Here is a 27993-nt window from a genome sequence, read left to right as displayed (position 1 = left end):
TGTGCCAAGAAAATCTCTATATATTACAAAAACTTATGTATTGCCCGTATGTTATACATATCCTCCTAAACCACAGGGTCGATTTCAACCAAACTTGATACGCATATTATTTACTATCTGGGAGGTAAGCACTGTGTGAGCAAGAACCACCTACCGTGCAAGGGGTGTGGGGTGGAAACGGAGTGATGTACACCCTTAACAGGAATGCCTTGAGCAATTTCAACAAAATTTGGTATATACACGACATATTACATATATGATCGGTTTAAACATACGGTGTGAGTATTATACACCAAACCACCACCGCTAGGGCTTGGTGAAAGATGAAGAGCCCTGACATGTACAAATAATTGATAATGACCCCGATATTAGTACCGAAACCACAGGTTTTAGTGTTGTTAGCCTCATCGGTGTGTGTGTGTGTGTGTGTGTGTGTGTGTGTGTGTGTGTGTGTGTGTGTGCGTGTGCGTGTGTGTGCTGGTGGGGGACGGATGTGATGAGGAAAGACAGCGACATATAAGCCCATCTCCATTACGCCTGAAGTGACTTCTACCACATGTGTCACTTGCAAATTGGAAAAAAATTACTGCGACAGTAAGACACCACTAGCCCGTCCTTATGGCTGAGAGTGGGAGTGAATATGGGTGACACAACAGCTTAACTCAGGGACGTCTTGACCCATTACAACGAAGTTTGGCATATAGAACACTCATTTATCGTACATAAATGTTTGGCATATGTACGATTCATATTTTGTGTGAATGTAGTGTGGGAGTAAGACACCCCTACTACCCATTGAGATGTGGTTGGGTATGACAAGAGGGTGATATGTAAAAATATTCTAAAGCAATGTGTTGTTTACGAACTTACAGCGTGCTTGTGCTAATCAGTACACCGGAAAAACAGCCAACAGTGTTCTGGCTATAGTGGACACCAAAACATCCTGAAGAAGATCGCAGCAGAGGGGGTGAAACGTCGATTATTTTAGAAGGAAATGTGATGCGGCCTAACAACCGAGAAGATTTTAACTATGTAAAAGCCAAAGATGGAAATTTCACTTTTGTTTATTTGATGAATAGTTTCGGGTCGGGAGACATTTTAATATCATCCAGGTAGTTAAAATAGTATTTCCCAAAATATAATCACCATGTCAGGATAACAAACATATACGTAGGCCTACAACAAAGTGCAAATGAACAGTTACGGAGCATACAGATATATGTTACGAAACTGTTCGTTTGCATTATGTTATATGTATATTTTTCTTATCTTAAAATGGCTCTTATCTTTTGAGAAACATCGTTTTGACTGTTTGGACGATCTGAAAATGGGTTCCCACCCTACACATGTCATCAAGTAAATAAAATGAAATTTGCAACTTTCACTGTATTTACTGTGTATTGACCTTGGAAAACTTCAAAATTATGAAGCGCCATATCTCTCTTATTTATGGTGTTCATCGTGTTAACCAAATCGTGAGAATGAACCCTGTAGCGAGCCAATAATTTTATCAGTGAACTTCAGGACCAAAGATCACGCCACAATGCTGAACACCACAGGTAGATCTAGTATAATGTGAGGAACAGTATCACGTAAAACAGCAGAGAATCAGACGTGTGTGTCTGTCTGTGTGTGTGTGCATCGTACACAATGTGATAAAAAGAATCCGGACACCCCAAGAAACATATGTTTTTCATATTAGGTGCATTGTACCTACTGCCAGGTACTTCATATCAGCGACCTCAGTACTCATTAGACATTGTGAGAGAGCAGAATGGGGTGCTCCGAGGAACTCACAGACTTCGAACGTTGTCAGGTGATTCGGTGTCACTTGTGTCATACGTCTGTACGCGAGATTTCCACGTTCCTAAACATCTCTACGTCCACTGTTTCCGATGTGAAAGTGAAGTCGAAATGTGAAGGGACACATAACACAAAAGCGTACAGGCCGACCTCGTCTATTGACTGACAGAGACCGCCGACATTTGAAGAAGGTCGTAGTGTGCAATAGGCAGATATCTATCTAGACCATCACACAGGAATTACAAACTGCATAAGGATCCTCTGTAAGTACTATGGCAGGCGGGAGATGAGAAAACTGACACTCATGCGAAGAACACAGTAGTAATAGAAAGAAATTGATGATTTTTCTTAATGACCCTCACAGCTCAGGTGATCTACGTTACACACAATCGAACGTAATTTCCGAATAAGTGAGAGGTCGTCATTACTGGTCAGGAACAGCATGAGGAACATAGCGAAGATCGAGTTCGTTTCAAATGACGCCAACACGAGGAGCAGCTCATTGGTAAGTCGCTGAGCTTCTGATCAGGAAAATGACTCGTCCCGCCATCCACGATTAAGTGTATGGTGGTTTCGCTAAATCTAACGCGAATACCAGAATTCTCTCACCATGCTCCGTCTTTGCATCGGTTGAACCCTAATCTTCCATCCTTGATTTGTTAAGTGACACCGAACACCCGGAAACGTTAAAAACTCCACCTAGTGTAAAGTACTCTAAGGAAACAAAACATGTTTCTGCAATCATCCTTTAAGCCATATGGGCGTTTGCTCCTATACGTTCTACTACTACTATTGCAATTGTGGTTAGAGTTTAGTCAGCTACGAGACCGAAGGCTAAATTTTTAGGTGAGTTACACTTCTCTGCGTCTACTGCCCCCCCCCCTCCCCCCTCCCCCCTCCACCACAATAATCACGGACTGAAAGGTGTGAGAACGTAGCGATAACAAACGCCACGATTATATCTGGCCATCACTAATGGGCACGAACTGCCTTGGAAAGTTTACCACTTCAGAGTAATAGGGTCACAGCAGTTGTAAGAAAATACTTAGAGTATAATGAAATAACAAGAAGCAATTTCATCTCGCTTCCAGAAGAGATATTTACAGATAAAATGCCCGGTCCGATAAATCAAAAAATAATGACTGATTAATTAATTAATTATCACCTGCCGTTAATCAGCTGCAATTTCGAGAAATTGCTTCAGTTTTGAGGTACCAGTTATTTAAACCATATTAGAGCACTGTGCAGAGGAGTCTATACGATGTACTGAGCAACAGAATTAAATGCGAAAGAAATTGACTTGAATAACTGCAATGAGTTGTTTGAAGGTAAGGTAAGCGGAAATGAACGTGCTGTTTCCAAAACATGATAATAAATTGTTTCTCTTCCACAACGCCTGTTTGGACAGTCAATTGGGAAACGTTTGTGGTTACTTTTATACAATGTAGGAAGTCGCTTGAAGAAGTTGTCAATGAATTTTCTACAAATATAAATAAGACATTATTACAAAAGGTCTTCACGATACTCAACGGCATCTCTATCTGTACACTAATTTGTGTAATTTGTTTGCTTATATTCTCATCTCTTGAAGTCCTCATAATTTCTTGAGAATACTGCTGTATTATTATCGTTAAATTAGTTTCCTGTTTTTGTATTTCCGACATATGTGAGCTACTTTTTTTTACACAAGCAAGAAAGGTCATCGAATGCTTTACTTCTTGTCTGCTTCCAAAATATTCCTTGTTCTTCTAACTTTCAAATGTTGTGTATGTTTTTCTCGGCGAACCACTGTTTCCAGCAACGTTCCCTGACGAAATACAAGAGAGCTTGGTGGCCTCTGAGATGGGCTCCATTTCAGCCTGAATAACGGCACGACCTGAATTGGACCTACGATTCCAAGAACTCTTTAACGAGAGTTCTATATATAAAGTACGTGTCAGGGGAGCAGGCTGCTCTGCTGCACCTCGTTTCGGTGGTTCGTAATGCTAGTGACGTCTCTTTCGTCGAGCCTTTGTTTCTTAATTGGCTGATGATGCAAAGCCTATCTCACGCCAACGTCGGTTACACCTGCCAACAGCGGATGCTGCTTTGTGGAGCATTCTGAGGACCGACAGGCGGTGACGTAACTTTTGCACACGTTATCAGGGTGCGTCAACAAGTGATAGATGGTTACATACCAGAAATCCCCTGCCTTTAATATCTCAAATAAATTTACAAAGTAAACCCATGGATTGTGGGAATCATTGCAGTCGTCCGCAAGGAGTGTTTGCAAGTAATAGCGCTCAGTGCAAGTGTCGATTGGACCGACACCATTCACAAATATTGTTATCGAGGATGCTGATACTCTTCATTTCTTTCATGAGACTTACGTAAATACGTCACGACATCAAGCACTAATAATTCTACATTTGTAGTGCTCTTATTTAGAGGTTTCTTCATGATTCGTACCCTCTTTGCTCTCAAAAATGATTATATTGAAAGTCGTCTGTTATATTTGGATATTTGCCAGCGAGCATACATTCGGCAGGATGACAGTTCACCCCGCGTCCGGCCATACTGACTTATGTTTACCGCGATTTCTGTAAATCGTTCTAGGCGAATGCTGGGATGGTTCCTTTGAAAGGGCATGGCCGACTTCCTTCCCGGTCCTTCCCCAATCCGATGAGACCGATGTCTTCGCTGTTTGGTCTAATTCCCCAAAAACAACCCAACGCAGCTGGCATAGATTCAGATTGTTTCGGGTCGGTTATCCGGGAGCAACCTTTGATCTTACATATGAACCCATTGATCTATTTCCTGTCATGATAGTGTATCTGCTGAGATTCTTTGACGCATGAGCAGCCCAGCCAGTGAGGTTCCTAGGCACGCAGTTACTTATATTCGTAATAGTGGCTTCTTGCTATAACATTCATGACAGGTATGAATAAGGTGTATTTTCTATTATAGTTGTACTTCCTGATAGTGTGAAATTATGTGTTATTGAAACCGCGTGCCCGCGTGTGTGTATGTGTGTGTGTGTGTGTGTGTGTGTGTGTGTGTGTGTGTGTGTGTGTGTGTGTGTGTGTGTGAGAGAGAGAGAGAGAGAGAGAGAGAGAGATAGAGATAGAGAGATAGATAGAGAGTGAGAGCGAGAGAGAGAGAAAGAGAGACAGAGAGAGAGAGAGGGAGAAAGAGCAAAAGGCAAAAGGTAAGAGTTTCTCCTTATTAAATGCGTGCGAGCAATGTAGGCTTGTGGATATCTAGGTGGCTCAAATATTCAATGCTATTGCAGAATCACTCTCGCGAATACTGTTCAGTGTTGTAGCTTCCGTTCTGTTTATGAATTGCATTTACCTCACAATCGGGTTTATCAAGTCGGTATTTCATTCGTCGAACAGATTGTGCCTTATATGATTTTGTATTGAACGTTGAAGAACTGGTCTTTTTAGGGATGTGCTAAAAATAGTACGTATTTCATGTCACTTTAATCTACGTCTACTTTGCAGATTCTCTATGTCCTTAGAACAATTATAATCCAGTTACGCAAATCTTATACATTTTGTTTCAAATCCATAAAATTTAAATAGTAAATGAAATGAATTACAATTATTGTGAGATAATACATACGAGCAATTGTAAGGTTTTGTACGAATGCTTTGCGCGGATGTAATAAATGAAATATTTACGTTGCCAATTCAGTTTATGTTTCATTCAGCACCACGAAAAATGGATCAAATGGCTCTGACCGCTATGGGACTTAACATCTGTGGTCATCAGTCCCCTAGAACTTAGAACTACTTAAACCTAACTAAACTAACCTAAAGACGTCACACACAGCCATGCCCGAGGCAGGATTCGAACCTGCGACCGTAGCAGTCGCGCGGTTCCGGACTGAGCGCCTAGAACCGCGAGACCACCGCGGCCGGCTTCAGCACCACCTTTACTCGTAATGAATATCAGAATTAAGTCACTCTTTGAATTATTAAGTTACTTTCGGCTCACACAAGGTAAGTGACATCGAGAAATTTGAGATGCCGGCTCCGTCACCTTCTGATTACATGTTTTGTGAACTAAAGAATTAACCACGTTTCATCGATGTGAACTTTCCAGAATAACTTCTAAATCAAGTGAAAAATAATTTTCACGCAATAATCTTATGTTGTCTTGGATCACTGGCATTAATTAGTGAAAAAACGTGTATTCATGCTCCTGGACATTTTAATAAAATAGTCTGCTAATAATTTCGATTCTTACGGCTGTAGATTTCATCCGATATACTTTATTCACATCCGATCTTTAGCATCCACACCTCTTTAAAAGCTGTCTGTTTCTTCTTCCGTTTATGCTGCTTAAGGCAAGAAATATACGCCACGCAGTAATAATTCGAATATGACAGAAATCGGTAGATGTGATGTACATCTGCAGACAAACAAATTATTACAGTTTCAGAAAAATTTTATGTTTTATTCAACAAAAAGTGTTTCACAAATTGAGCTAGTCAGTAATGTGTTGATCCTCCTCTGGCCCTTATGCAACAGTTTTTCGCTTGACTTTGATTGATAGTGCTGTTGGATGTCTTTCAGAGGACTATCACAACAAATTCTGCTCAATTGAGGCTCTAGAATGTCGAAATCTCGAGACGGTTTGACGGCCCTGCCCATAATACCAAACATTCTGTACTGGGGAGGCCGGCCTGGGTGGCCGAGCGGTTCTAGGAGCTACAGTCTGGAACCGCGCGACCGCTACAGTCGCAGGTTCGAATCCTGCCTCGGGCATGGATGTGTGTGATGTCCTTAAGTTAGTTAGGTTTAAGTAGTTCTAAGTTCTAGGGGACTGATGACCTTAAAAGTTAAGTCCCATAGTCCTCAGAGCCATTTTGTACTGGGAAGGCATCAGCGAGCGTTCCGTTTAAGGTGGGATTTGCCAAGTACAAAGACAAGCAGTCGATATGCTGGCCGTGTGCGGGTCCAACGATACTAATACGGACCGCGATCGATAACTGCAACCCCTAACAAGTGTAGTATCAAGCGTTGATACCAAAGTCAGTGTAAATCATTTAAGCGTCTAAGTCAATGTAGTCAAATGACAAGGCCATTTATGACACGTATTTTGAGATTCTCAAACCCACTCATCACAACCTGCAGGCTATTTCCCGTTGACTTACAATCACGGAAATTGGCAAGTACCAAAGTTTCGCCGATCAAGTAAAGAAAAAATCCAAATATTGGTAATTTTGTAATAAAATCACACGAAAAACAATTTTTTGCTTAGTTTTTCATCCGTCTTTGTATCTGTCAGTCTTTCAGGAAACCCTTTTGTGAGTAATGGTTGGGCATATCAAGTTCAAATTTATGTCACATATTAAGATTTACCGTCTCTTGTCAGTATAAATTATTTAAGTATCTACGTCAAAGCAGTCAAAATATACGGGCATTTATGTCATGTATTTTGATACTCGCAAACTCAACCATGAAAGCTATGGGCTTCTTGCTTCCCATTAACCTAGAATCATGAAATTCGGCGAGATGCGTTTCTTTATTTCTTTCTTTATTCTTTCTTTTCTTTTTTTCATCATCCGTCCAAAGCATAACAAAAGATATTGTGTTATGTTATGTTGTGTTAACCGGGGACCTAGAAACGACGGAGAGGCTCCGTCCCGGCCGCAGCCGCAGTGGTCCACCACCCCACGACGGCTACCGCAGTCCACTTCACCCCTCCGCCGCCCCGCACCGAACCCAGGGTTATTGCGCGGTTCCGCCCCCGGTGGACCCCCCAGGGAACGTCTCACACCAGGCGAGTGTAACCCCTATGTTTGCGTGGTAGAGTAATGGTGGTGTAAGCGTATGTGGAGAACTTGTTTGCGCAGCAATCGCCGACATAGTGCAGCTGAGGCGGAATAAGGGGGACCAGCCGGCATTTGCCGAGGCAGATGGAAAACCGCTATAAACCATCCACAGCCTGGCCGGCTCACCGGACCTCGACACATATCCACCGGGTGGATTCGTGCCGGGGACCAGGCGCTCCTTCCCGCCCGGAAAGACAAAAGATATTACTGCATTCAAACATAAATTGTAAGTTCAAGTTATATTTTAGAAAGTACATAAAAATGTGTTATTCAGTCTTCTCTCTCTACATGTATAAACACAAGTCACCTAATCGCTTGTTTTTTGTATGTCAGGGCCAGTGTTTTTAGAGATTATGATATGGTCTTGGAATTCCTGAGGCCAACATCTTCCAAAGTCGATATCGATAACAGGCAAAAGCTATCGAGATTCTCGATTTACGGGATGGATAAACTATCTGTACACATAAATAAGCGTTTACGGAACACTGAGGGAGAGGGTACAATTTTTATACTTTTTTTTGTTGCATAACTTTTTAACGATATATTGTGAACATTGTTGTATTCAAAATGCTTTTGAGATGAAGCCGGATCACTTCGTTTCGTTAATCTCGTAACTTATCCCTAAAACCTAATACATAAGGCCAATCTCCTTGCCAAACAGTAGAGAAAGCGCTTTCAGTTCTTGCATTTAAACTTCTCCGTCTTTTCCTTTCTTTGTCATTCACGCTGCTTTCCTTCTCATTCCCGTTAACTGCGTTCTATCATGGCGTGCTCCAACCATTTCTCTCTATGCCAGCGCTTTCAGTTTCGATCTAGTTTGATTGTAAAAGTCTTCGTTCTCGTGCTTTACTTGTTTTAACATAAACTGACATTTGTATACCGTAGCTGCTACTGTTTCCCGCTATTTACCAAAAGAAAAAAAAAAGTCCAGATGTGTGTGACATCTTATGGGACGTAACTGCTAAGGTCATCAGTTACACACTATAGCTTACACACTGATTAACCTAAATTATTCTAAGGGCAAACACACACACCCAGGGCCGAGGGAGGACTCGAGCCTCCGCTGGGACCAGCCGCGCTATTTCCCTTATAGCAGTTTCTATAATACTTTTTACCTTATAATTGTTTCTACTTATTCCATTTTACATGAAAGTCTTTTCTAAGATGTGTGCAGTTTTGAACATAAATAATGTAGAATGCCCGGTTAAATGTGAATGACTGCCTATTGGTATTGACCTCGCATGTTAAATAAATAAATATCTCGTGATTGAAACTGTTGTAGTTTTGAAACTTTTTCCTGCTCATGAAAAACGCTCTGAACCATAAAATGTGATAGAAATCTGACGCGAAAGGTTAGAGGAAATATGAATGGCTGTCGGTATGTGTGAAGTTGTAACTGGTCCGCCTGATTTAGAACCTAGCATTTTGTAAAGGCTCTGGGAATAACTGGCGCCGCGATCTTCTGTCGTGTGTATTCGCCCCCATTAAAACGGATTTACGGGCGGCAATCTGGGCCCACCATCGAGGTGGCCCGCGGGCGCCGCGAGAGCTCGCAGATAAGGCGGCGGAGGGCGCCGGGCAGCGGCGCGCTGCGGTGCCTACGTAAGTGAAATTATGGCTGCGCCGGCCGGGGCGGACAGCATAGAGGAGGCATTTGGCGCCGGCCACGGCCAGGGCAGGGCAGGGTGATGCGCGCTGAGTTACAGCTGGCCCAGGCGTGGCGGCTCGTGCGCGCCGCAGGCGTCCACCACGGTCCGGTGGGCAAAGCCGCGGAGGACGATCCGCGCGTCCGCCATCCAGAGGTGTACGCATTCCGCTTTCAACCTACCCACGCTTGCCTCCCTGCCAGGCCCGCAAGCTGCCGCACATTATCAGCAGCGCGGCTAGGCTGCTTTTGCTCCCATCCCAATCAGGCTAATGGAGACTTGCACCTGCCCATTTGCACACTGTGCAACGCCAAGCTCCATCTCAGAGTAGCACTTACAACCTACCTCTTCATTTATTTGTCGGATGTATTCCAGTCTTCCTCTACAGTTTTTGCCCTCTGCAGCTCCCCCTAGTCCCATGGAAGTCATTCCCTGATGACTTAACAGATGTCCTATCATCCTGCCCCTTCACCATGTCAATGTTTTCCACATATTCCTTACCTGTCCGATTCTACGTAGAACCGCCTCATTTCTTACCTTATCAGTCCACCTAATTTTCTGTAGTCTTCTTGAACACCACGTGTCAAATGCTTCTATTCTCTTCAGCTCCGGTTTTCCCGCAGTCCATGTCTCACTGCCGTAATTGCTGTGCTCCATAAGAAAACTCATGCTCATTAATTATGGATGATTGCAGAATGTGGTGCCACACAACGTGGCACTACACAAAACTGGCGCTAATAGCATAGGCACATACGGAACACAAACGACACAGATCTATACGTCCACGGTATCGGTGATGTTGAGAAAACCGTCCCGAAACACATGTGCTACAAAACGCTGCTGTTTCCTGCGCATGTACGCCGGCGTCAATATAGGATATTATCACCATGCACACGTACTGAGGCCACAGAACGGGTTGCCATTCTCTGGATCTCGTGGTCGAGCAGCTGCTGACTAATAGCCTCACATTCTTGCACCAGTGCCTGTCGGAGCTCCTGAAATATCCTAAGGGTTTGAAGACGTGCAGCGATACGTCGACTGAGAGCATCCGAGACGTGCTCGATGGGGTTTAGGTCTGCAGAACAGGCAGGCCACTCGATTCGCCTGACATATTCTGTTTAAGGGGGGTAGGACGTCAAACGGGCCGTCTTGGAGCAGGAGAGACACCACAGGACATTTTAATTTTCACTGTCTATACTTTTACGAATAAATTGATAAAACTTTATCAGCATGACCAGAAAAGATTCAGGTTTCACAATCATAGCAGTGGAAGTTCAAAAACATAACGAAATAATTATTTTTTTACGTGTAAAGTTCATCATTTTTTCACTTCTATTGGCTGCGTTTGTTGCTATAGGTACAGATTTCTTCATAAGTAAGAGAGATTCTTCGATGAATTTTGCACAGCATACAAACCATACTTACACGTGTATGAAACTCTATAAATTACTTAATTTATGAAAAATTGATTGTGCTGTTATATTTTAAACTTCATGTTTAGAAAAAACTCAAATTTTATAGTTAATTATCTCAATTTTTACCACAGTTTTTAATAGATTTGCAAAATTCTACAGTTTCATACACCTGTAAGTATGGTTCGTATGCTGTGCAAAATTCATTGAAGAATCTGCCTTACTTATGAAGGAAAGTGTACTTATAGCAACACATGCAGCCAATGGTAAGTGGAAAAAAGGTGAAAAATTAATTATTTTCTTATATTTTTGAACTTCCACCACTATAAGTGTAAATCCTGAATCCTTTCTGGTCATTCTGACAAGGTTTTATGAATTTATTTTTAAAAGTATAGACAGTGGAAAACAAAATGTCCTGTGGTGTCTCTCCTGCTCCAAGTCGTCCCGTTTGACGTCCTACCCCCCTTAAAGGTACTCCCCCCCCCCCCTATGGCAGCTCGGTGGGAGAAAGGTGGGACCCACTGCACCCCTGAAAAGGCGGACATACTGGTGCAAAATGACGTCCCGATACACCTGACCTGTTACAGTTCCTCTGTCAAAGACATGCAGGGGTGTACGTGCACCAATCATAATCCCATCCCACACCATCAAACCACGACCTCCATACAGGTCCCTTTCAAGGACATTAAGGGGTTGATATCTGGTTCCTGGTTCACGCCAGATGAAAACCGGCGAGAATCACTGTTCAGACTATACCTGGAATCGTCCGCGAACATAATCTGGGACCACTGTTCCAATGACCATGTACTGTCTTCTTGACACCAGGCTTGACGGGCTCTCCTGTGACCAGGGGTCAGTGGAATGCACCTTGAAGGTCTCCGGGCGAATGAACCATGTCTATTCAGTCGTCTTTAGACTGTGTGTCTGGAGACAACTGTTCCACTGGCTGCGGTAAGGTCCCGAGCAAGCATACATGAAGTACTCTGTGGCTTGTGAGATATCGGTAGTCTTGTGGTGTTGTATACTGTGAACGTTGCTTACTGTAGCGCCTGGACACGTTTCCCGTCTGCTGGAGTCGTTGCCATAATCTTGAGATCATACTTTGTGGCGCACGGAGGGCCCGTGCTACGACCTGCTGTGTTCCACTAGCCTGCAGTCGCCCTAGTATTCTACCCCTCATAACGTCATAAATGTGTGTTCTTTGAGCCATTTACAACACACAGTCACCATTAACACGTCTGAAAACGTTTGCACACTTACTCGCTGCACTGTACTCAGACATGCACCAACACACCTCTGTGTATGTGGACTGCTGCCGGTTCCACTGTGCGACGACCGCAGGTCAAATGCATCGCATGGTCATACCCCGAGGTGATTTAAACCCTCATACCGCCCACCAGAACGTTGTTTCACTATGAATCAGTATTATTCCTAATTTATGAGTATGAGTGTACATTACTACAATTTCTTCTTAAAATTGAGACCTATCTTTGATACTAGTAGACCTCTTTTGGCCTGGAATGCCCTTTTTGTAAGTGCAAGTCTGCTTCTGATGTCCTCCTTGCTCCGTCTGTCATGGGTTGATTTGCTGCCTAGGTAGCAGAATTCATTAACTTCCCCTACTTTGTGACCATCAATCCTGATGTTAAGTTTACCGCTGTTCTCATTTCTGCTTCTTCTCAGTACTTTCGTGTTTTCTCGATGTTCTCTCAATCCATATTCTGTACTAATTAGACTGTTCATTCCATTCAGCAGATCATGTAATTCTTCTTCACTTTCACGCTACGTAGCAGTTCATTTCGTACGGTTTCGTTGTAGTGCTATGAGTAGCGTTCGAAAATTGATAAAATGCCTGAATATCGCGAGACGAGAGTCAGTGAAAATTTTGGTCGTTGTCGGCCAGGAAAAGGTGGATTTGTTTTTGTCCTTCTTTCGTTTTCGGCGTTTTTATAGCTTATTTATTTGTTTCTGTATGAACTGTTTTCTCCGCTAAGTCACCCTGTTTCGACTAGTTCTGACTATTCTCAAGTTCGAACCATCATCTGGTCAACTCTAATACGTGTTTTGTGTAGAAATGGAAACCATCTGTGAAAGTCGAGATCCTTTACACCTAAGAACATGAATCGCCTACACTGTAACCCCAGCTAAAGTGAGGTTTAGGAAGACTAGTTTCTATAACTTCAGTGTGGTCCAGCGAAATATGGCTCACAGTTGTATCAATTTCCAATACTTTTTTTCCAGGGAGGAACTGTATCATTAAGTTCCTTCTAAGTGGCCAAAACAGTTCATTCTAAATTCCCAAAATGCATTTCCTCAAACACAAAGTTTGTTTTCCATATTATGTTAATGCAAAATGTACATGTCTGAAACAGGTACGTTTTCTTTCATACTACGCTTTCTTCGCATTACATTACATAACCCCAGAATGACCACTGAGGCATATTTTTTCCCATTTCAATAAATATTGGTTTTAAATTTAAGAAACCTTTACACACCAACTGGACTAAAGTTCTTAGCACACATTTCCACACACAAGTCAGCCACTAACTCTTTGTGCTCTTTCAATATATTTGTGGTGTAAGCAAACTGCTGATGAAACTTAGAAACGTGTCTTAGCATACCTGAGATTCCCGAACGAGTGCTTTGTAACTTTTTACGCAGTTTGCATTGCGAGACGCCTTCCGATTAATTTGAAGCTGCCTCCTAAATCACTTGCGCTTTGTTCCGTGAGTAGTATATATTCCCCGATTCTTAATTTCTTCTCAGTCTCCAACGCAGACATATACTTGTCTTGAGTCACGTTAGATTCATAGATCAACCTGTTGACAGGTGCAGCAGGTTGAATGGATCACGTGAAGCTTACCAAGTTTGCGGAAAGCCAAGCTGGCCTGCTTTAACCACTGTGCTTTAGTACACTTGAACCCTTGTGTCTCCGTTGCGGCAGGCTGAGCTGTTTTAATGATTGCGGTGTTGGTAGGGGCAGTCAGAGTGGAAGGTGTATTTGTAGACCTCTGCCGCCATCGCGGTCCACAAGTGAACTTGTGCTGGACTCACTCCAGTAGGTGGCTCGCCACTCTTTGGCGGGTTCGTGCTTGGGTATCACGGGGCCGCAACCTTTGCGGCATCTTTTTCCTTCCGTGCTGCATATCTATCTTCTTGCTATTAGTTTGCTCCTCCCTTAGGGAATATGTCTGGAGTATTATTGGGAATGTTGTGCATTGTCTGTCGTTGACGTAAGAACAGCCTCACCATTGTTTTTCGCTCTCTTTTCCTTTCTTTGTTTCCCTTCTCCTCTCGTTCCTTCGCTTCGGCGTTTGAGGTTCCTATTTTTCTTCTTCCTCCCTGTGCGCTCTTGAAGGCCGGCCCACGCGTCTGACCAGTAACAGGTGTCTGGGTAACGCGTAATTCCCAGGGTAGTGCTCGCACATACTCCCTGCTACAAGCCAGGCCCACGGAGGGGTGACTGCCTGAGCTGCAGCCTCCCCAAATTGCCTATTGGTCCCTCTGTCAGGGTCTGGGAGGTGTGAACAATCACCTGAGGTTGTGAAGGAGATCCCCAGTTGGATGGAGGGCGCCATCGAAGACGCTGGAAATCATGGGGGATTTTCTCGCAATGAGTCAATCATCTTCACAATCAGCGTCTACGAAATATAAACGTAGTGACGGTAGTGATTCAAAGACTCTTCTTGCTGCACCACAGTTCCTTGTGGTCTCGTACTAAAGACGGTCAGTGCGTCGCCACGGTAAATCCGTTTATTATTCAGAACGATGTTGATGGAGCTCTCGGCCCTGTGAAATCCTGCTCTCGTTTACGGAGTTTTTGGAGACCTGATTCTCAAGCACAACAACTGCTTGCCGCCTCGCTTCTCCACAGCTACCCTGTTTGTGTCGAGGCCCATAGAACTTTGAATACTTCCCGTGGTCACTGCTCGACAGTCTAACAGAGGCCAAAATTCAGTCTTATCTCTCTGATCAGCATGTCACTGCCGTTCATCATGTAGTGAGAAAGGTAGATTACTGCGTAGTGGCCACCGACAATCTTTTTCTCACCTTTGATAGAGTGGTGCTTCCAAGATCAAAGCGGGTAATGAAATTATCACAGTCCGGCCGTATGTTTCGAACCTGATGCACTGCTACCAGTATCATCGTTTCAGCCACACAAGAACGATTTGTCGACACCCAGACAAATGTGTAATCTGTGGTAGTGATGCCTACTAGGGCGGTTGTCCGCCTCCTTCAGCCCCCTGTACCAACTGCAATGGTGGCTCTGCCACCTCCTCTCGGGATTGTCCCGTGTATCTTGATGAGCGGGCTGTCCAAGGCTGTCGCAAGGTATTGGCTAGACGCAAACCCTGCATTCTCCCGTCTGTTAGTTCTGTTCTTGTAACTCCTCGCTCCATGAAGGACATGGCCACGCAGACATGTGACCTCCAATACATCTCTGAGGTAGTGAAATCGCCCAGTGTCGAGGTAGCATCGGCATGCCCCCGTCCAATTGTGCAACAAGTCATCAAATTCTCGTGCCAAGGGGCGAAGCCAGCAGCTACACAACTGGTAGGCCAGAAAGGACAGAAGGAATACTCCCTTGAAGAGTTCCTACACCCGTCCAGCCAAACAACACCTGAGTTTTCCTCTAACCCGGAAGGTCGAAGAAGTCCACAAAAGGCAAACGGTCTCCTGCTTCACCAACTTCAAGATCTTCTTTGACAGTGTCGCCACGTGATAGCCCTGTCTGCCTCCATGTCGCCGGTGCGCACCACCAACCGTTTTGCAGTGTTGGCTCCACAGAATGACTGCACAAGCAATCAGATACTTCTGTGTACCTCATGGAGCAGGATCCTCGTGCTTCTGTGCCCTGTAGTAGCGACTCTTCACAGGCTGTCACTTGGCAGTCCCGAGGTGACACCCCTATACCTCCTCCTCGTCGTGACTCTAATGGAACGTTCACCGCCTTCGGTCCTACAAAGAGAATTTATGGCTGCTTCTAGCATCGCAGCGTCCACATGTACTCTGCCTTCAGGAAACGAAATTGCGCCCTCACGACTGCTTTGAATGGTTAAATGGCTCTGAGCACTATGGGACTTAACATCTGAGATCATCAGTCCCCCAGAACCTTTAACATCTGAGATCATCAGTCCCCCAGAACCTAGAACTAATTAAACCTAACCAACCTAAGGACATCACACACATCCAAGCCCGAGGCAGGATTTGAACCTGCGACCGTAGCGGTCACGCGGTTCCAAACTGAAGCGCCTAGAACCGCACGGCCACTCCGGCTGGCTGACTGCTTTGAGCTTTCACATTTCTTCCCAGTTCGTTTTGACCTTTCCCCTGTGCTCAGCATTCCATGTCATGGTGGAGACATGCTGCTCATATGGGATCACATCTACAGTCAACCGATCTCCCTGACTACCCATCTTCAAGCTGTTGCAGTTCGCCTTTTCCTTCCCCAGCTGAATTTTTCCCTCTGTACCATTTATGACCGCCCATCATTCATTGTCACCAGGGCAGACTTCCCTCACCTTACTGGGCTGCTGCCTCCCCCATTTTAGCTCCTCGGTGACTTTAATGCACATCATCCCCTTTGGGGTTCTCTCAGGACCTGTCAGAGAGGTGTCCTCTTGGCTGACATTCTTAACCAACTTAACCTCTTATGCCTTAACACTGGCGCACCCACTTTCCTTTCTGACTCGTCGTACATCTATTACCATTTGGGCCTGTCCTTCTGCACTGCCCAGATTGAGTGGTCCGTTCTTTCTGAGACCTGTTCGAGCGACGATTTCCCGTGTGCTATCCTTCTTCTGACTCCTACCCCATCTGCGCGCACACTCAAATGGCAGCTTTACTCCTCCCTGTCGACCTTCAAAGAGCAAGATTTCCCCAGTTGTGATGCTCAGGTGCAATATCTCACAAACGTTATCCTTACCGCTACGGAACGTTCCATTCCTCTCACTTCATCTTTAACACGTAGTGTCCCAGTCCTTTGGTGGACTGAGGCATGCCGCGATGCAATTGGCCCACGGAGACCTGCTGCACGCGTTTTTAACCGTCATTCAGCGATGTCAAACTCCATTTATTATTAATAAATGCGTGCAAAGTGTCGTCGCGTTCTTCGAGATAGCAAAAGAGCTAGCTGGATTTCATTCACTAGCTCTTTTAACAGTTTCACCCCTTCCTCTGTCTTGTGGGCCAAACTCTGACGGCTCTCTGGGACCAAGATCCATTCACCAGTTTTCGGCTTGACAGCAACAGACGATGTCATCTTGGACCCTTTTGCTACCTCTAATACCTTGGGCCCCTTTTTCCTGAAATTTTGAGCTGTTCCCACTATTACACTGCCTTTCTCCATCCGAATCGTAAATGCTACAATGCCGCCTTACCTAAGAGGGAGATATATCATGTTCTCAGTTCATCCCCATCCTCTGCTCCAGAGCCAGACGCCGTCCACATTCAGATGTTGCAGCACCTCTCTCTTGTGGGAATGCGCTTTCTGCTCAACACGTACAGCAGCATCTGGGCAGAGGGCACATATCCCCGACGTTGGCGTGAAGCCACTGTCATATCTAAGCCCGGGAAAGACAAGAACCTTCCTTCTAGCTACCGCGCCGTCTCTCTTACCAGCTGCGTTTGCAAGGTGATGGAATGTATGATTCATGCCCGACTGCTATGGTGGCTCGAGTCTCGCAATTTACTGACGAATGCACAGTGTGGATTTCGAGAGCGGCGTTCTGCAGTTGAGCATCTCGTTACTTTGTCCACCCGTGTCATGAATGGTTTTCTGCGGAAATCCCAGACTGTGGCCGTGTTTTTCGATTTGTAGAAGGCCTGCGGCAGCTGCTGGAGAACTTTTATCCTCCGTAGTGTTTGCATGTTGGTCTTCTGTGGCCGCCTGCCCAGTTGCTTCAAGAATTTTTAAAATACCGAGTTTTAAAGGTGCGTGTGGGTTCTGTTTTGTCGAACACCTTTATTCAAAAAAAAAAAAAAATGATGTGCTTCAGGGTTCTGTCCTGAGCGTCGTCCTCCTTGCCATTAACCCTATAAAATCCTGTCTCCCACCTGGAATGTCTGGCTTCCTTTTTGTTGACGATTTTGCGATCTATTGCAGTTCTCGACGAACCTATCTTACTGAGAGACGTCTTCAGCGATGTGTTAATCGTCTTTACTCCTGGAGCATCGACAATGGCTTTCGTTTCCCACTGACAAAACAGTCTGTGTAAATTTCTGGCGGCCCGAATGGTTTCGCCCACCATCTCTACATGTTGGGCATGTTGCCCTTCCGTTCGTTGAAACTAGGAAATTCCTGGAGCTCATGCTCTTGGTTCTCCCATGTGTCTTACCCGGCAGCCCACAGTACTTGCTTCCTTAATGTCCTACGTCTCCTGAATGGTACTTCCTGGGGTGCCGATCGAACCACCCTCCGCCGTTTGTACTGGTCCCTTGTCCGTTCGAAACTGGACAATGGGTGCCTTGTTTATACGTCTGAAAGTCCATCCTTCTTACGCCGTCTCAACACTATCCACCACCGTGGCATCCGTTTGGCAGCTGACGCCTTTTACACTAGCCCAGTTGAGAGTCTGTATGCTGAGGCTGCTGAACTACCACAGTCCTACCGTTATGACTTTCTCCTCCGCAGGTATGGATGCAGTTTGTCTGCCATGCGTGGCCACCCATTCTGCGCCTCCTTCTTCCTTTGATAGCCAGTATGGGGCGCGTCCCTCTTCTCTGTTATCTTCTGGAGTCCGCTTTCGGCGAATGATACGGTGGCGTAACTTCACACTACCTGCAACTTCCTCGGTGGGTGTGAACCTTCAACACCTTAGCTTCGTGAGGCGGCCCATGTTAATCTTGGCCTTCATTCGCTTCCTTAGGACACTACTCCAGTGTCGCTCTATCACCTTCAGTTTCTCGACCTTCGCATGGAACTTCGCAGTAGTACCCTTGTCTACACTGATGGCTCTCGGACTGACCGTGCGGTCGGATGTGCCTTCATTATTGGCACCCGTGACTTTGGATATCGGCTTTCGATAGACTACTCAATATTTACAGCCGAGCTCCCTGCCTTTTATCAGGCCATGCAGTACATCCGGTGACACAGCATTTTCAACTTGTCCTCTGCTCAGGCTCACTCAGCGCCCTTCAAAGTCTATGTGCGCTATACATCGCCCATCCCTTAGTGCAGCGAGTCCTGGAAAACTGTCACTTGCTCACTCTTGGTGGAGCCAGCTTGATGTTTCTGTGGTTTCCTGGTCATGTCGGCCTGACAGGAAACGAGGCTGCTGATGCTGCTGCCAAGGCTGCAGTCCTCGAAACTCGTCCCGCTAGTTCCTATATTCCCTCTGATGATCTCTGTGTTGTCGTCTGTCAGGAGATGATGTCCCTTTGACATCGCCAATGGTCCTCCATTCACGGGAATAAGTACTGTCGGGAGGAGGTCATTTTAAATAGGCGGTGTGTTTGGCACTACCTTTTTAGCCATCGTCATTTGATAAGTGGCGCTACCCCACCACTTTGTACACATTGCGCCAGGGTTTTAACTGTCCACCACTTCCTGTCAGAATGTCCATTTTTTAACCTTTTTTAACCGTTTACGTTCCCGTTTGGGTTTTCCGTCTGAGTTATCGACCGTTTTAGCAAATGACGCGGGGGCTGTCGACCGCGGTTTACTTTTGTATCCGCCAAAGCAATATGGCGACGGCCATTTAATTTTTAGTTTTGGATCTCCGTTTTTGTAAGGTGTCTTTTTTAGCCCTTCCTCCACGTCCCTGTTTTTAGCTGTCTTCTCTTATGTCAATTGGGAGTGAGGTACAGTCGTTTCTTAACTCCTCTCTGTCTTCGTGTTCTATAGTTTTGACTTTGGCTCGTACGACCCCAGCTATTTCTTGCGTCCTAAAGCAAAACGAAACCAAAACCAAACTATCCAGGAACTACTCGTCATCGAAATTCATTAAACTGCAACGCCAGCAAGACTAGAAGATGATGACGGTCGTTGGTGTTTTAGGACGCTGAACGGCCAGGACATCGTGCCCTAGCACGACCAGACTATAACGATGATTTACTTTGGGGTATGTACCGTCATGTCATGAAAACAAATACATAATACTGAGGTCAAAGTAAATGTTGCATATTGCTTTATTGTCCGTGATTGTCACGATAGGAGACAAAAGTCATTTTTTTCTCCCATTTACAGTCATAAAGGAGAAAAAGTAGGGAACTACATTTTCACTTGATAAACACAAACTAAAAATCTGAAATGAAATCTTACAAATCATTCCACTGCAAACACAACAGTTTCTTCTCACTTTCATATTGCATAACACATTGCTCATGAACCAGTTTTGAACAATGTGAAGCATGTTCCTTACCAAATTATCCATAAAAACCTATGGGATATTCTCCCATTTCTCCATAGCTGTCTCTATGGCGCCCTGTAAAGTGTATGGTGAGACAGGGCGATTGGAAACCTTTTGTTTTAGCGTGGTCTAAGAATTCCAAATGTAGTTGAGATCTGGAGGACATAGAGGCCATCCATCTGTCTGATTCTGTGCTTCACTAGGAACGTGTTCACAAATTTGTGAGCATGGAGGCGTGCATTGTCGTCCATCAACATCAATCCTCCTTCAATGCACTTACCAAATGGAGCCGCAGTGGGTGTCATTAATGTCGTCTCGACATTTCACAGCAGTCATCCTCCAAGTATTGGCACATGGGGCAACCTCCGGCAGTACATGACTCCACCCCAAAACATGACTGAATCAGGCTGATAATGGCGACAGTCTACGATATACACTCCTGGAAATGGAAAAAAGAACACATTGACACCGGTGTGTCAGACCCACCATACTTGCTCCGGACACTGCGAGAGGGCTGTACAAGCAATGATCACACGCACGGCAGAGCGGACACACCAGGAACCGCGGTGTTGGCCGTCGAATGGCGCTAGCTGCGCAGCATTTGTGCACCGCCGCCATCAGTGTCAGCCAGTTTGCCGTGGCATACGGAGCTCCATCGCAGTCTTTAACACTGGTACCATGCCGCGACAGCGTGGACGTGAACCGTATGTGCAGTTGACGGACTTTGAGCGAGGGCGTATAGTGGGCATGAGGGAGGCCGGGTGGACGTACCGCCGAATTGCTCAACACGTGGGGCGTGAGGTCTCCACAGTACATCGATGTTGTCGCCAGTGGTCGGCGGAAGGTGCACGTGCCCGTCGACCTGGGACCGGACCGCAGCGACGCACGGATGCACGCCAAGACCGTAGGATCCTACCCAGTGCCGTAGGGGACCGCACCGCCACTTCCCAGCAACGCTGGTCCAACTGAGGCGCCAGGTGGAAATGGCATGGCAAGCCGTTCCACAGGACTACATCCAGCATCTCTACGATCGTCTCCATGGGAGAATAGCAGCCTGCATTGCTGCGAAAGGTGGATATACACTGTACTAGTGCCGACATTGTGCATGCTCTGTTACCTGTGTCTATGTGCCTGTGGTTCTGTCAGTGTGATCATGTGATGTATCTGACCCCAGGAATGTGTCAATAAAGTTTCCCCTTCCTGGGACAATGAATTCACGGTGTTCTTATTTCAATTTCCAGGAGTGTAGTTAGGATGTAAGCATTTTCCTCTTTTTTTTTTTTTTTACACACGAATACCAGTATTTTGAAAATGGAGATTGATATGGGTCTCATCATAAAAGAACATTGAGTTCCATTACTCTCTAGTCCAGATAGAGTAGTCTGGTGCCCATGCAACATGAGCGCCTCTCCAAACAACCGGTTTATAGAAGAAGTCTTCAGTTGTCTTCTGGCACGGATCCTATTTCGTATCATCTGTGTTGACACCTGCACTCCTGTAGCTGTTTGGAACTGTCTTCGTAGATGTGTACCATTGTGTCAATGGTTCCTGCTTGCTGTTATACGATGACATTGGTCCTACACCCCTGTAATTTTTCTTCTGTGGCCATCAGTACTGATCCTTGCGCTAGAAACGTATTTCATATTCTACAGACATCACTCTGACTCAAAGCGACATTCGCAGCGACTTCCACATATCTCATCCCATGCTCCATTAGCGTGGCTATACAGAGCCCCTTATCGTACGTTATTGTTTGTCCGAACCATCTTGAAACAACTGAACTCTCGTAATGACACACAGTTTAAGCACTGCGATGTTTTTTATAGGTGACACAGTTGCCTTAGGCTGAAAACACTGCATCTCACGATAGAAAAACCGACAGTATCGGTTAGAACTACATTTCCAAATAAGACAAAAAATTATTGAGAACATAACGAATTTCTGGATCTCAGCGTTCCACATTAAATTTTAGGAAAAACATGTATTTTGCAATCTACTAAATCTCCGATACCAGTAGGTTCCGATCACTTCAGGTGTAAATACAATAGAAACTACATAAGAAATATATTTTTATAGCTTGTCAACATTCATTTCACCTACTGCAAATTTAACATTTGTGGAGTTAAATTAACATAAACATGAATACGCCAATATTTATAAAGTAGTTGCATAAACGTTTACACAGACCATTTGAATAATGGCGAGTCAATGTACACTCATTATATCAAAACTGCTGACTGTCTGCGTTTAACTGGCATCAGTCTTGTGTACTCTGCTGCCGAGTACTATGCACCTGTCTGGTTGGAAAGTGTACTTGTGAAGAAGGCGGACACAAAACTGAACGACACAATGAGCTGCATTACTGGTTCTATCAAATCAACCCCATGCCACTGGTTACCTGCATTGAGTCACATCCCTCCACCTCACTTAAGGCGGAAACAAACTCTACTGAGGGAGGCCAAGAAAATCTCTGCATCACCCTCTCTACCACTGCACCTGGAATTCTGTCATCCACCACAGAAACGATTGCCATCAAGAAGACCAGCAATTGTTACTGCAGGTCAACTCATCGCGGATGGTTTTGACCTAAGTGAAAGCTGGAAGCATGAATGGTCAACAAAAACATTGTGAACAAGAGCCCATCACCCAGATCCCACAAAGAAGTCAAAAGGTTTCGACCTACCGAGGAGCCTCTGGTGCCGCCTCAACCGGTTAAGGACTGGACATGGTTGTTGTAACTACTTCAGGTACAAATGGTACTGGATCAGTTCACCAATGTGTGAATGTAATCAAGAAGAGCAGACAACTGAACATCTAGTCCAACGCTGTCCACTTCATTCGTATCCTGGAATTCGTGACGACTTGTTCACCCTCACTCCCAGCTTAATTAATTGGTTAAAAAACACGGACCTTAAGGCTTAATCTTGTCTTATATCATATGTATATTGTATAAAAAATTTTTCTTAAATCAACTATATATTGTACAAAATCACCATACGATTAAGACTTAAGGACAAAATTAACTTTCGCATTATATGTGTCTGCCAAATAACATACCTCGTTGAAACTTGGACCATATATAGAAAGAACTGTTACTTGTAGAACAGATGGTAACTAAAAGAAATCCGCAATGACTCCAACAGAAATGACACTTTCATTAAGACAGTAATTCCACTCAAGCCACGATGTATGATGGTCCCTGTAATGCCACTTCCTCGGACGAGGAATCAAAATAAAAATTAGCTCCAAAATTCCCAAATATTTCCCCAAAACATGTTCCAAATTCCATGAAAAATGAATAAGCAAACATATTTCCAGTTAACACTGTTATTTGGATATTAAGCAGTAACTGAATCGGGAATCGAATACTTAGTAATTTATTAACATACGAAAGAAAGATAGGATTCCAGTAAAATCAAACTCAAAATTGAAAATCATAGTAAATCGCAAAATCATTATAATTAAAATTCGCAAAGTACAACCAACTTCCCCAGAGAATACTCCGTGTGAATACTCTTTGACATTCGTGAGCTATGACTAAGGATCATTCAATCCATTGTCACTTCGTTACGGGAGTTAGCCGAAGCAGGTCATACTTTGAATGCTCGTATTTTTTTTTTTCCAGAATTGATTATTGCGATCTACTTTGACGCCGTGAAACGATACTTTGACTTAAAATATTACGTTATTTACAATTCAGATAGAGGACTTGCATATATTAGAGAGAAGCGACTTTTAATTAGATAACCTGAAGGTAACACTATTTAGGAAGTGAACACAGATAGACAATTTCATTCGTAATAACTAATGGACAACGGCTTTGGCGATAGTTACGAAACATATAATTTATAATTTTCCCCAACATCGTGGAAAGCTTCTTCCTCACGGCTCTGTTAGGAAGTGACCAATGTTGTGTAATAAGCCAGCGTATCGTGTCAATTCACACAGTTATCATTCAAGTTTTGCAATATTATTTATAGAGATAACGTGCTGCGATATTATTTGACTGGAGCGCTCGGCGCTTATATAGAAACTCCTTCACGTTAGGAATTAATAACACTGTTACGACTGATTATAAATTTTAGATTACAATCAGTTTATAGGGAATTTGGTGTCGCTGGAACTAATTTGAACTTATCATTAATATTTAAATATTAACTGATAAACCATCGATTATAAACGATTTAATTAAGACATTTGATGAAGTATGTGGTGTCACAGCCAGACACCACACTTGCTAGGTGGTAGCCTTTAAATCGGCCGCGGTCCGCTAGTATACGTCGGACCCGAGTGTCGCCACGGTCAGTGATTGCAGACCGAGCACCGCCACACGGCAGGTCTAGAGAGACTTCCTAGCACTCGCCCCAGTTGTACAGCCGACTTTTCTAGCGATGCTACACTGACAAATACGCTCTCATTTGCCGAGACGATAGTTAGCATAGCCTTCAGCTACGTCATTTGCTACGACTTAGCAAGGCGCCATTACCAGTTTATATTGAGATTGTAAAACATGTACCGTCAAGAGCGATGTACACCAATTATGGATTAAAGTTAAGTATTCCAGCAACTACGTTCTTTTCTTACTAGACTCAACTACTTTACATTGTTCCAGACCTCACGCCAGTCTGCGAGAGCTTAAACGCGTGCATTTCGGCCTCCTCTAGCAACACGGTGTAGGCTCTTCTGCCAACACATCAAAGTAAATATCTCGCACAATTCGCAAGTTCAGTTCATCAACGTTCTTTTTGTAACGTCGATACCGATACATAAGAAATAACAATCTCACGGCTCTACCGCTGAGTGTTAGCCAAGACCGATGATCTGAAGGACGTTACATCCCCATCACATTACAAATGGTGGAACATGGCTCGTAACAGGATGCGTGATCACCACGGAGTGCAAAGTATGCTCTGAAACATGCTCCTCTGCGGTCCACAAAGTAGTGGTTCAAATGGTTCAAATAGCTCTGAGCTCTATGGGACTTCACAACTGAGGTCCTCAGTCCCTTAGAACTTAGCACTTCTTAAACCTAACTAACCTAAGGACATCACACACCTCCATGCCCGAGGTAGGATTCGAAACTCCGACCGTAGCAGTCGCGCGGTTCCGCACTGAAGCGCCTAGAACCGCTCGGCCACCGCAGCCGGCCACAAGGTAGTGGTACTGGTAGTGGTCCTTGTGGTAGCGTGATCCATTGTTCCACCAGCGTGGTTGACAACTACTCAGTGGTCACTGATTGGTGCGTGTGGTCGCGTTGCAGTGCGTCTCCCCAACGCAAGTCACACTTGCTCTATGCGATTTGTCAGGGGAACGGGCAGGTCAGACCGTGAAGATTATGATAAAGAAGTTCACTAATGTTTTGCCATTTGCGTACGTAAGTGGGACTGTAGGTTGGTTGGTTGGTTTGGGGAAGGAGACCAGACAGCGTGGTCATCGGTCTCATCGGATTAGCGAAGGATTGGGAAGGAAGTCGGCCGTGCCCTTTCAGAGGAACCATCCCGGCATTTGCCTGGAGTGATTTAGTGAAATCACGGAGAACCTAAATCAGGATGGCCGGACGCGGGATTGAACCGACGTCCTCCCGAATGCGAGTCCAGTGTCTAACCACTGTGCCACCCCGCTCGGTGTGGGACTGTAGAATTAGGATTTTATTCCTTAATGTGCCCACTGTGTTTTGTGTGCTAATGGAACATGTTTGAGAAAAATGTGTTTTAGTACATGATCTACACTCACCTTTTTCCCAGCCGCACTCCGCTTCCCTTCTAATTTTTCGAAATATGGTAATTAGAGCCACCAAGATCTGAAATCATTTCCTAATCTTACAAGATTCAGAAAGGACTAATTGGCCCCGCAGTGTAGCATAAACCCTCAAAGAATCGATCGCTAATGTGAAATCTCCCCTCTATTATCTTCACTCTCTTATCAGCGTTCACTGTCCGCGAGATCTCTCCTCGACGTTAACGCTCTTATCTGAACAACATGGCAGAAACACCCGTTCCAATCAGAACGAAATGCTTTTTGTCCCAATCCATCGATCAGCCACTTTATGTAAGTCCTTCTCAGTAACAGGAACGCGACTCTGGAATAATCTCCCGCATTATATTACAAAACTGAATGGCATCTCCAGCTTCAGGAGATAGTTAATGACGTATTTACTAAAGCAGCAATAATCATTACCATTGTCCCTGTACTCATTCATTATACATCCTTCTTTCCAGACAGATCTTCCTCACTTTCTGGTATTATTAGCTGGTGCAGTCTCCTTAAATTTCGTTTCCACGGAACTAGTTATAACAGAGCACCACTATTTTGCCACTATCACTATTGTTGTTACTGTCATTATTTTTTGTTATTGTTAATATTATTATTATTTTTATTATTATTATCAGTACGAGCAGCAGCTATAGTGCTGTCAGTATGAACTTTATTAGCTCATAGTCAGTATTATTAATTGACTTTGTCATTATAGATGCTCAGATGATGTTAGTACCATTTCTCATATTAAAACAGTTATTTCTTAGGCAACTGTGATGTATAAAAAGGTATTATATATTTGAAACTCTGGTCAGATGTAAGACAATTCCTGATGACTATAATAATATCGCGTTAAACAAGTAAATAAATAATCGTGTAGAATCCGTTGTGTGCCTTAAATGGTAGACTATCAATATACCATTGTGGTAAGCTGTTTCACCCCCACGTTGTGCGACATTGCACGCGCAGTGAGAGACGATAAGGCGAAAGCCGTTAAGGAAATTTCTCTGCGTCTGCCGAGAGATCCGTGGGTCCAACAAGTCCATGTCATGCGGCAAAAGAGGTAAATTAATGAGTAGTGAGATAAAGACAAAATACTATGCATCGCCCAATTTACCGACCTACTATCAAATTACAACCACTAATAAGGTTAGGGATCTTCTTTAAAGCGTAGCCTTACTCGGAAGTGAAAAGCGGTCGACGGAAAAGTTAGACAATCAGAGAACAGAAGCTTCAGAAGAATGCTGCAGATTAAATGAGTAAATTGGGTAATTAAAGACAGTGTGGGAGACGAGATATTTATTACACAACTTGACTATAACGTGGGACTTTCCGCGGCCTAATTGAACGGAGAGAGAGTAATGTAAATGTGTGGTAGCAGTACAGGAGGAATCGATGTGGAGAAGGATTTAACTAGTCAGAGGAAAATTGAGAAATAATAGGATGAAATTAGGACATGAGATGGAAGGAAGGAAACAGAAATTGAAAGATATGGGAGAAGCATGGCAATTTATGATGTGGCAGAGATACTGTTTGCCCATTATACAGAAAGAAAGCACTTTGCATAGGCCGTGAAGAAAAGTACGCTGAAGGCAGAGTTCTATGTAAGACACAGATTACCAGGTAGTTTGTTCCGGATACGTATGACAGAAGTAGAGAAGGAGACGGGAAAAAATTGTGTTACAAAAGTTACAGTCAAGATGCCGGCACCTTGTTCTACGAGAGCACTAGGTAAAGACAAGAAAAGCCAAAAAGATGGTTCAAATGGCTCTAAGCACTATGGGACTTACCATCTGAGGTCGTCAGTCCCCTAGATTTGGAATTACTTAAGCCCAACTAACCTAAGGACATTACATACATCCATGCCCCAGGCAGGATTCTAACCTGCGACCGTAGCAGCAGCGCGGTTCCGCACTGAGGCGCTTAGAACCGCTCGGCCACAACGACCGGCTAGCCAAAAACAGCTGTGTAAAGACGAAGTATAAATAAATAGTGTAAATGAAGAGCGTGGTCCCATCCTACGAACGATATGAACTATTGCGTCTAGCTTGGCTGTAACATTTTATTAGTGTAGTACAAAGAAACTCACTTTCGTGAGTGTTGCAGCTAAACGAAACTTTTGTTTTCAGTTTACGGATGTTCTGTTTTGTTTTTAACTAATAACTTGCTATAAATAACTTATCTCGTAATATTTAAGATTTCTG

Source organism: Schistocerca cancellata, chromosome 6 (genome assembly GCF_023864275.1).
Source record: "Schistocerca cancellata isolate TAMUIC-IGC-003103 chromosome 6, iqSchCanc2.1, whole genome shotgun sequence".
Taxonomy (NCBI): domain Eukaryota; kingdom Metazoa; phylum Arthropoda; class Insecta; order Orthoptera; family Acrididae; genus Schistocerca; species Schistocerca cancellata.
This window is presented reverse-complemented; position numbering follows the sequence as displayed.